Below are 10,179 nucleotides of genomic sequence, written 5' to 3'. Positions count from 1 at the left end.
TTACTCATCTGATCCGCTATCACAATAAGGGTGACGATTTCTTGTCTGCAATTGTGATTGGAGACGAACCATCATGCCACTACTAAGAGTCTGAAACACGACGGCAAAGCTTACAATGGAAACATTCGAACTCGCCACCCCCAAAGAAAGCAAAGGCCGTCATTTCTGCCAGAAAGGTGATGTTGGCTTTTATTTTTCGATCGTCAGGGGCCATTACTAATAGAATTTGCTAAATCTTGAGAGACTATCAATTGTTTCCGATATTGCGAAACGCGGGATCGGCAGTGTGCCCCAATCAAGAACAAGCTACGTGGAAAATTGACGAATGAGGTCATCTTGTTCCATGACAATGCTCGTCCCCACATCGCTGATGGGGTTAATACAAACTGGCAAAGTTCAAGCGGGAAACGCTGCAACATCTGCCACACAGCTAAGACCTGTTGCCTTGCAACTTCCACATTTTGGGGCAAACGAAAAAACAGCTCAAGGGAACCAGATTCGTCTCGGACGATGAAGTGAAAGTCAGTTGCAGAGGTTTTGAAGGAGCAACCCAAGGAGCTTTATGAGACGGGAATTGCGCGACTCGTTAGTCAATGGGACAAATGTCTAAATGCTCATGGGGGCTACTTTTAATTATAGTACCCCGTTTGTCATATATTCGCATTGGCTCACTTTCATTTGACTCGCCCTCGTATATTCTGCAGAACTCCTGCTTTTTATACGTGCTCTGTTGCGACTATAATTTCGGTGCAATTGCGATACACGTCCGGTGACAGCTGCTGCTGCGTAATACGCTGGAACAAATGACAGCGTCATTGAGATTTTTCACTGGCCGTTGCATATGTACAAAAATGTAAACAAGGATCTTGAATGACAAAGTGTAATTAATATATTTGTTCACAACTTGTTCATTTCATGGCCTTTACATTTTTCATATCAGCGGAATGCACTGCTTTGCTGGCTTCGAACTGATGTAGTTCTAAAGTTCGTGTGATATTTTCTTTCCTTATTAAATAGACAAAACACATGAAAGCATTGACATCAGTTTGTGGGGCACAATTTTTGGCACATACGAGTATATTCTTTTATGGAAAAAATAAATATTTTACTTGTATTGACAGTGCTTAGCGTTCAAGAATTCGTTAGCAGCATCTTTGGCAATGGCAATGTAGTTATTATTCATGTATTTGATCCCTAGGCAAATTGTTTGAGAGGAAGCTTTAGCTCGGGCCCTACTCCGACGCGGCCTATTCAGATACATGTAAAACGCAGAAACGCTTTTCTGTGATAACTCCTGAATCGCTTTTAACGAAATTTATTGCATTTGAGAGAGTAAGTTAAATTCTAGTGTCTGTTGGAAGCGGAATTTCAATTTAGGGCCTGAACTTTGTTTAAATAATATAGAAAAATTTGAAAGTTCGAAAAAAATAGAAGCACGAAGTTTACAAATTAATAGCTCTGCATCAAGAACAGATAGCGCGGTTCTATAAACGGCATCCATTACACCATTCAAAGCAGACAAATTTGATATGTCAATTTGTATCTTACGTGGATTAGTCATGTTATGTACAAGGGTTCTGCAAAAGCCGTACTTCCATAATACTTAATTTTTTTAGACTCATGTGTAACATATCAATATTGTCCGCTGTAGATGTACTATTATGTGCGATTCACAGAATTGTGATATCAATTTTCATTGCTGATTTACAGAGCTGTAAACTTAATTGTCTCGTTTTCTGAAAATTTTCGATTTTAGCCACTTTCAATAAAATATTGACCTAAATCGAAAATTCGAAACAAACGTTCACTAGAATTTAAGTTTTTCTTTTAAATCCAACAAACCTCGTCAAATTTGGTGCAGTGGTTGCCGAGAAAAACGAATTCTCCTTCTACGTTTATTTAGACAGGAGCATCCGACCTAATGCTTCCTCTTGAGGAGGCCGACCTGCAATGTGAGCCCCCCCCCGAACAAAATTTCTGGCTACGCCACTGAATGGCAGTAACGGTAAATAACGGCAGCGACTGCCGCTGGTCTTATTGCCATTTCTTTTTCCCTTTGCTGCTCCTCGTATTCACGCTCCTCCTCGGAAGTCCTAACTATGCTTTGCCTACGCCTAGCGGTGTTGCAACAACGATGAAGCCAGTAGCTAGGCTCGTTCCTTTATATGTAGGAAAGGCTAGTTGCTGCCGTCGCTGCTGACAAGCTGCCGTCGCCGTGACAGTTTCCTCAACAGCAACATTTATTGGTAAATGTATGCGCGGAGCACTACGTGCTTCGCATTGTTATCATGAGCGCCTTGTCATCTATTATATGGTTCGAATGCTTGTTTTGTGCTTGTTCTTTATTGAGACGAATGCTGTCCTGTACGTCGTACGCGGGATTCTAAAGAATGCACGTACTTTTCGGTTCACTTTAAAGGATGCGTGCTCGAAGCCTGCTTCATCTCCGCCGCGGGTCGTCCCAGTGTTGTACTACCTTCGGACTCGGCCTACATTTTCTGCCCACAGACGACGACACGAAAAATTCCGGCCAACGAGAAGCTAACAGCTTCGCTGTAAAAGCTTTCTGGCTTTTTTTTTTTTTGTTCGAACAAATGCGCAGACAAATGACTGACATTTCATTAAAGTGAAAGACAGGCGAGCAAATGCAGCGATCAGGCACGTGATACGAACAATGAAAACAGCTGCCCTTGCCAGTCTTCTCTGCGTTCTCAAAGTTCCTGAAAAAAAAGAAAGGCAAGAAATACGCGCATTTAACAGATATCTGGGAATCCATGTGAGAGAGAGATAAACGAAGAGGGAAAGGTAGGGAGGTTAAACAAGGACATGCTCGGTTGAATCTATGCGAAGTAAGGCTTAAATGAAGCTTCAGAAAAGTATAGGCTTGGGCTGATTGGTATATGTTATATACGTTATTGGTATATGGTATGTTGGTATGTTATGTATATGTTAGCTCATATGTTAAGCTTATATGTCCTCCTTTCTCTTAGCAGAATGAGTTGCATATATATGCTCCTCTTCCGCAATAAACGCTGTGTTGAAAGTTAGCGCTTGTTCTGTTTAGTCTTTGTCGATCATCCTTCCCCTGCTATGCTTCTAGTGTAACTACTAAATGAAGCGCATAAATAAATGCTACGGGACATACTGCGATCCACACAATTTTGTTTATTTTCACCCTGCACAACGTGCTACCTCATGCCATGTTTACGTTCGTTCGTGCATTGCACAGGTCTCTACTTTATCCACGCAACGTTTAGGTTTACTATACGCTGTTCACAAGTTATGCCGAAATGCAAACACGAAACCAGGCGGATCGTCACTTTGAGACGTCTACACGCACCGATGTGACGAGGACGGAGGCCTCCTGACTCGACGTTTGTATAGGGAATGATTGTGATGAGAGATGTACAAGCACAGAAAAGCACGACACGTATATAAATACATTTTAAAGTTCTTTACCCTTCGTGACATAGCGGCACAGACCCGTTCTTACCTGCCGTGGTTGCTCAGTGGCTATGGTGTTGGGCTGCTGAGCACGAGGTCGCGGTATCGAATCCCGGCCACGGCGGCCGCATTTCGATGGAGGCGAAATGCGAAAACACCCGTGTATATATACTTAGATTTCGGTGCACGTTAAAGAATCCCAGGTGGTCAAAATTTACGGAGTCCTCCACTACGGCGTGCCTCATAATCATAAAGTGGTTTTGGCACGTAAAACCCCATATTTTTTTACACCCGTTCTGGACGACTGGCGACACACATATCCAGTGGCACATATCCGATGGACTAAGAATTGGGAAGACATGTGAAAAATTGGAGGACGCTTAAGCTTCGCCTTCAAGAGTGGAACGCGATAGCGTTATCCCACCCCGTTCGCACCGCCCACTCAAAACGATCTACGCGAGCCAAACGTCGTGATCGGCACGGACAGCCGGGCCGCGACGCGCCATGAAGGCGGACGCGATCATGGGGCGAGTGGTGCGCCAAGTGTCGGGGCAGCGCCGTACATTGTGTGGAGGGGGTCTTCTGTGTTTGCCGTAAGATGGCTCTGCGTGTGCGCAGAGCGCGGAAGAAATGTAGCGGAAACGTACTTCGCTACTCGTGTAACTGCGACTTCTGTAATTTATGGGCGAAGCAAAATGCGCACCAGTACGTCTGGCACAGAAATGGTAAAATTTTGGTGCGGAAAGCCAATGGTGATTCAGTGATTGTAGTGCGCAGTGCACGTGATCTTCCTACATAATTCTTCTTATTACGTTATAGCCATGTGTATGAAAGTTTGCCATGGCTAATCGCAGTTACCTTCTTCCTGATGAGGTAAGCACAGTTGTAGCAAGTTATAACAAAAGTTCCCTCAAATGTCTTCACTTAAACACCCGTTCACTGTGTAACAAGGAAACCGAAGTTGATGCTTTTATTTCTAGCTTTTCTTTTTTGTTTGATGTCGTCATGTTGACGGAAACTTGGTGTAAAGACGGCCAAAATAACTACACATTCTCCTCTTATCAGTCATTTTCGTTAAATCGAGCCACGCGCCGTGGTGGTGGTGTTATGTTGCTGATAAAGCCGGGTGTCAATTGTGAACTGCTTGATTCGTTTTGCGTTGTTTGCAATGACTTTGAAATACTCTCAGCACGTGTGAACAAACACGTATTTTCTGTTTGCTATCGGCCTTCTGACGGAAATGCTCCGAATTTCTTTAACCTTTATGAGCAATTCCTGCATTTTATTTCTAACAATAGTTACTATGTGACTTCGGGCGGTGATTTTAATATTGATATGCTGGCAAATACTAATCTGCAAAAAACAATGGAAACGCTCATTATCTCAAATGGGTGTGAGAATACAATTACATTACCCACAAGAGTAACAAAAGACTGTGAAACATTACTTGACCTTTTCATAACAAACATTGACAAAACGAACATCACGACGGCAGTTGTATCATCCGATCTTAGTGATCACCTCCCTATAATTCTCATGGTACAGAAACACAATATGGAAGCCCGTAAAATCCGACAGCGCGTTGTTTGTCAACCCATTACGAAGGCTGGTCTAGACAGTTTTAGAAACGAATTACTGCAATCTGACTTTGAATGGCTTCTAGAAATAGAAAATGCTGATGACGCATACAACAGGTTTATTAATAAAATAACGGAGATTTATAAGAAACACTTCCCGCTAAAAACGTTTACCCTGGGTAGAAATATTCGTAAGCCCTGGATTACACCCGCACTGCGCAGCAAAATTAACTACAAAAACTCGCTTTACCATAGTTTTGTTAAAACAAAAGATCCGAATCTTCTCAAGAAATATAAAACATATCGAAATAAGCTAAACAAGGAGATTAGAACGAGCAGATCTCGTTACCTTTACTCTGAATTCGAGAGTTGTCTATACAAAGGTGATCAACTGTGGAAAAAACTTAATACCTTTATAAGGCCTAGAAAATCGACACCAGGTATCTGGAAATTGTCATTGGATGGCAGAGAAGTAAGCGGCAATGCACTTGCCAATTCTTTTAATGATCACTTCCTTGAGTATTCTGATTGTGGAGTACTCAATGAGTTCATCGACTTCAAGCCTGCTCACAACCAACGTTGCGCTTTTCTCAGTCCAGCAACCGGATCCGAGGTGATGTCAGTTTTTTCCTCTCTTAAAAATAGTCCAAGCTGTGACGCAGAATTTATGCAAATTCGTCCAATTAAATATGTTCTTGACATTATGTGTCCGTATATAACTTACATTTTTAACATCTGCTTGTCGAGCGCCTTATTTCCGAAAAGAATGCAAATTGCAAAAGTGACTGTACTGTTCAAAAAGGGTGATGCGAATGACATGGGTAATTATCGACCAATTTCTGTACTACCCATATTCTTAAGGGATTGGAGAAGGTTATTCATATTCGAATGTCCAGCTTCCTTGATAAACACAATTTAATCTCACCTGCACAGTTTGGATTCAGCAAAAACAAATCTACGGAAATGGCGTTACTTGAACAGAAATAATTTATTTTATCACATTTTGAAAAACAAATGTTAGTACTGGGTATTTATGTGGATTTCTCTAAAGCCTTCGACTGTATTCATCACTGTACACTACTTAAAAAACTTGAAATATATGGAATCCGTGGACATTTCCTGCAACTAATTCAGTCATACCTTAGTCACCGGCAACAGTTTGTAAAATTTGAATCATATCAATCTGACTTGAAATCTATTATTAGAGTTGCTCCCCAAGGGAGGATTCTGGGTCCACTGCTCTTTAATATTTACATCAACTACCTTACAAATATCTGTACAAAATCAAAATATATTTTATATGCGGATGACGCCAGTATTTTTATAACAGCTCCCGATTGTTATCAACTGGTAAGTGCAGCAAACTCCCTCCTTATGCACCTGAAAATATGGTCAATAGCAAATCAGCTGAAAATCAATGTTAATAAAACAAAAGCTGTTACAATTAGGCCGAAATCGAAACAATTCAACGCTCCAGCAAACTTAACGTATGGGGGTGAACCACTACAAATAACTGATCAGATTAAAATCCTTGGCGTAACATTTTCCAATAATATGCTTTGGGATAACCACATTGACACTGTTTTGACCAAGTTAACTCATGTAGTTGGCGCCTTATCTCGCCTAAGGACATGCCTGCCATTCAAGGTCAAACTACTTCTCTATAATTCGCTTTTTTACTCTAATCTAAATTACTGTTTATTGGTTTGGGGCACAACTACTCAAACTAACTTACAGAAACTTTTTGTCCTCCAGAAAAAAATGGTCAGACTGCTTTATGACTTACCATATAACAGCCATACACACAGTTTTTTTCAAAAAACAAACATTATACCAGTCAAAAATCTTTATGACTATAAGCTAACACTAGCCTTCAAACGCGAAGTATTTGATAATAGAACGTTTCTACGCGACTTATCATCACTAAAAGAGAACATTTCCATACACATTACCCGGCACAAAGAAAAATGGAATGTTATAACCCCTCGGGCTAACTACTCTACAGAAAAACTGTCCTTCACCCTGCCCACTCTCCTGAATAATTACAACAAAACTACCACTGATATTTTAAAGGTAACTAATGCTGCAATACGACAACACTATATATAAGGTAGTTAATCTTTCTCATTGAATAATTTTTGTGTTCATTCCCAGTGTCCATTTCGGTGCCTATGTATGTTTTTCGATGTTCTTTTCTGTAACCATTTTACTGCCGCCTTGTAGAGGGGGCTGCCGGCTCCTGTCAAGCTGCCGTTCGTTCGTGCAGCTTTTACCTGCAGCCTCCTCCATCTTGCTTGATGGGAAATAAACATTATTATTATTATTATTATTATTATTATTATTATTATTATTATTATTATTATTATTATTATTATTATTATTATTATTATTATTATTATTATTATTATTATATGGTCATAATTACCGATATACACCACAGTATAACTTTCTACGGCCCGTTTCTAAGACAACACCGCATTCACTAGAGGCGCCTTTGTCCTGCTTTGAACTATCGAACTCATGGCTGAGTGGTAGCGCCTCCGTCTCACAGTCCGGAGACTCTGGTTCGATTCCCACCCAGCCCATCTTGCAAAGCTGTTTTTCATTTATAAATTTATTTCCTCGATTTTTCGCTCACGGCGAACGCCGCCGACGCCGACAACACCGGCTTTTCTGCGACACGAGCTCCTCAACGCTGTCGCGTTAAAACAATTAGAATTTGAGGAAGCCATTGATTGACATGCGCAAATATAGTAAGAGGTCTGTGTGCTATGCGCCGGCATTATATGTACACGTTTTATGCACTGATTTGAAGTTTTCTGTGCATGCTTCAGGCCGTGTATAAATCCTTGTGCGTACTGCCCAGTGTACCCCTCAGGTTCCTCGACGCCTGCCTTTCGCCGCTTTTCGCCAGATACTCTCCCAACTATCTTGTCCGAAATGAAATTTTATATGGCAGACAAAGTGGCCTGTTTCGAGTAGTGTAGAAGGGGTCGATCAGCCCATTTGAGAGCGGCGGACCTGAACATGCACCTGAGCCTGCATAAAGCGGAAGATCGCAGACTGAGATGAAGAAGTGTTTCAACCAACAGTCTGGGTACCCACATTCCCTTCCCTCCTAATCCCCATCAGCGGCCTATAGCCGTCCCCTTCCTTAAAATAAAGGCTTTATTCATTCATTTCTTAATTTCTTCATTATTTTAATACGCTGGGCAGAGGTGTGCTCAGTTGCACTACTTTGTCTGTACGACATTGCGTGCTATGAGCCGCAGTACCCGGCGACACATACTGAGTTACCAAAGAAAGCGGTAGTGCAAATGCGAGAAATTTAGGACAACCATTCATTATCATGCGCTAGTCTAATAAGAGGTCTGTGTGCTTTGTGTATATATATATATATATATATATATATATATATATATATATATATATATATATATATATATATATATATATATATGTATATATATATATCGCAGCGATTCGCGCGCTTGGCTGCTAAGTGCACACATACGCAGGGACATGCGTTCGAATTGCAGTGTGTGCGTCATTTTTCTCAAGTTGCGCCGCAAATGCAAAGGACAGTCAGGTTGTATTACAAAACATTGCTTATAAAGCACCCGGCTGGCAGACCAAAAGGTCTCCAGTTCAAACCAACCTCGCAATGTGCGCCTTGGCGGAGAGAATGACGGAGACAAAAAAAAGAAAAGAAAAAACACGCGACACATTGCCACCACCGATCACAGCCACTCAAACCTTCAGATGCCACGAAGTTCTCGCAAGAGAGCACGTGCGTCTAAATTGGCGTTCGCCGACGAACGCGCATCGCAACTCGATTGCGCGAGAGCGCATGCCTTTGCATGGACGTAGAAAATCCGTACGGCCAACGGCTACGCGAACCGGCGAAAGAGACACGCGCCCGTGCTCGTCAATGTGTTACGCAAGCAAGCAAGCAGTACGACGGGTTCCACGACGCGACAAACAATACACCGCCCCCGCTTGGGCGGACGTTCACGTGCTCCATGTGCGCCTATACACTGTGCCCTACTCCGCTCCTGCGCATGTCTATTGCCCAAAAAACATTCCTACCGATATGCGCAGCTCGAAGCGTGCGCCGCGGACTCTGACGGGGCAACAGCTGCGACAGAGCAATCTTGTTACGAGAACGCGCCGCGAAACGCAGCCGACGTGCGCATATGTCGCAACTGACAGCCACATGCCGCGCATCAAGTGCATCACTTCCTCGTTGAGATTTGTTTGGGAAATATTCTCGCTCATTCAAGCCTGCTATCACGTGCGAAAAGGGCTGCGTTCTTCTCCTACAGCGGCATCTATTTTATTGCGATGGCAATTATACGGACACTTCAGGCGCATTTTTGTCGTCGCCGTCGCCGTGATGTATCGTATAAAGTACAAAGGCGATAACATTGTCGCTGGTCGCCGCCTGTTGTAGGTGCGAGTGTAAGCACGCGAAGGGAACGGACGATCGCGGCTCTATTTCGCGCCCGCGCAAGGAAGGAGAGCGGGGAGGAAAGGAGCTGCCTTCCGTCGCGCAAAAGGCCCCTTGGGAAGAGGGGAACAGGGGGCAGCGTTGTATTCCGGCAGCGATTGAGCGCCTCTTCCTCTTCTTATCTACGTCGGGGAATGATTCTAGGTGCGACGGCGGCACGTACCTTTGTGCGGGCTGCGTTCTCACCGCTCAGTTAGCGCTGAAGCGATATACACAGCCCGAAGGCCACTTCTCTCGCTGCTGGTGCCGCGCTTCCTCACGCCAGAGTCTTGGCAGCGAGTGTCCGCAGTCATCGAGTGGTGTATGTTTGTTGGGAGCTCGGTTTGACGGAGGCAAGCAATGCACGTTTTGATAGCTTGAGAACGGAGAGTCGACCTCTCTTCAACTCTCCTCTTGTCCTTTGTGTTTTTGACTGGTTTTTTCGTTCAAGTATGTACCAACTGGCCCAGATTTCAACCCTTCAGTAAAAGTAGGTTTGCCGAGTGGCTGTGGTGGTGCCCCATTCGGGCAGCCGCCTCGATTTCAAGAAAGAGCAGGGGGCAATGACCCCCACGGCGAGGCACGGCGAAATAAACTGGATTTCCGGAGCAAGGGGCAATGACCTCCATGGCGAGGCACGGCGAAGTGACGGACGGCCGCTGCATGTTC

Source organism: Dermacentor andersoni, chromosome 9 (genome assembly GCF_023375885.2).
Source record: "Dermacentor andersoni chromosome 9, qqDerAnde1_hic_scaffold, whole genome shotgun sequence".
Lineage (NCBI taxonomy): Eukaryota > Metazoa > Arthropoda > Arachnida > Ixodida > Ixodidae > Dermacentor > Dermacentor andersoni.
Note: the sequence above shows the minus strand (reverse complement) of the source record.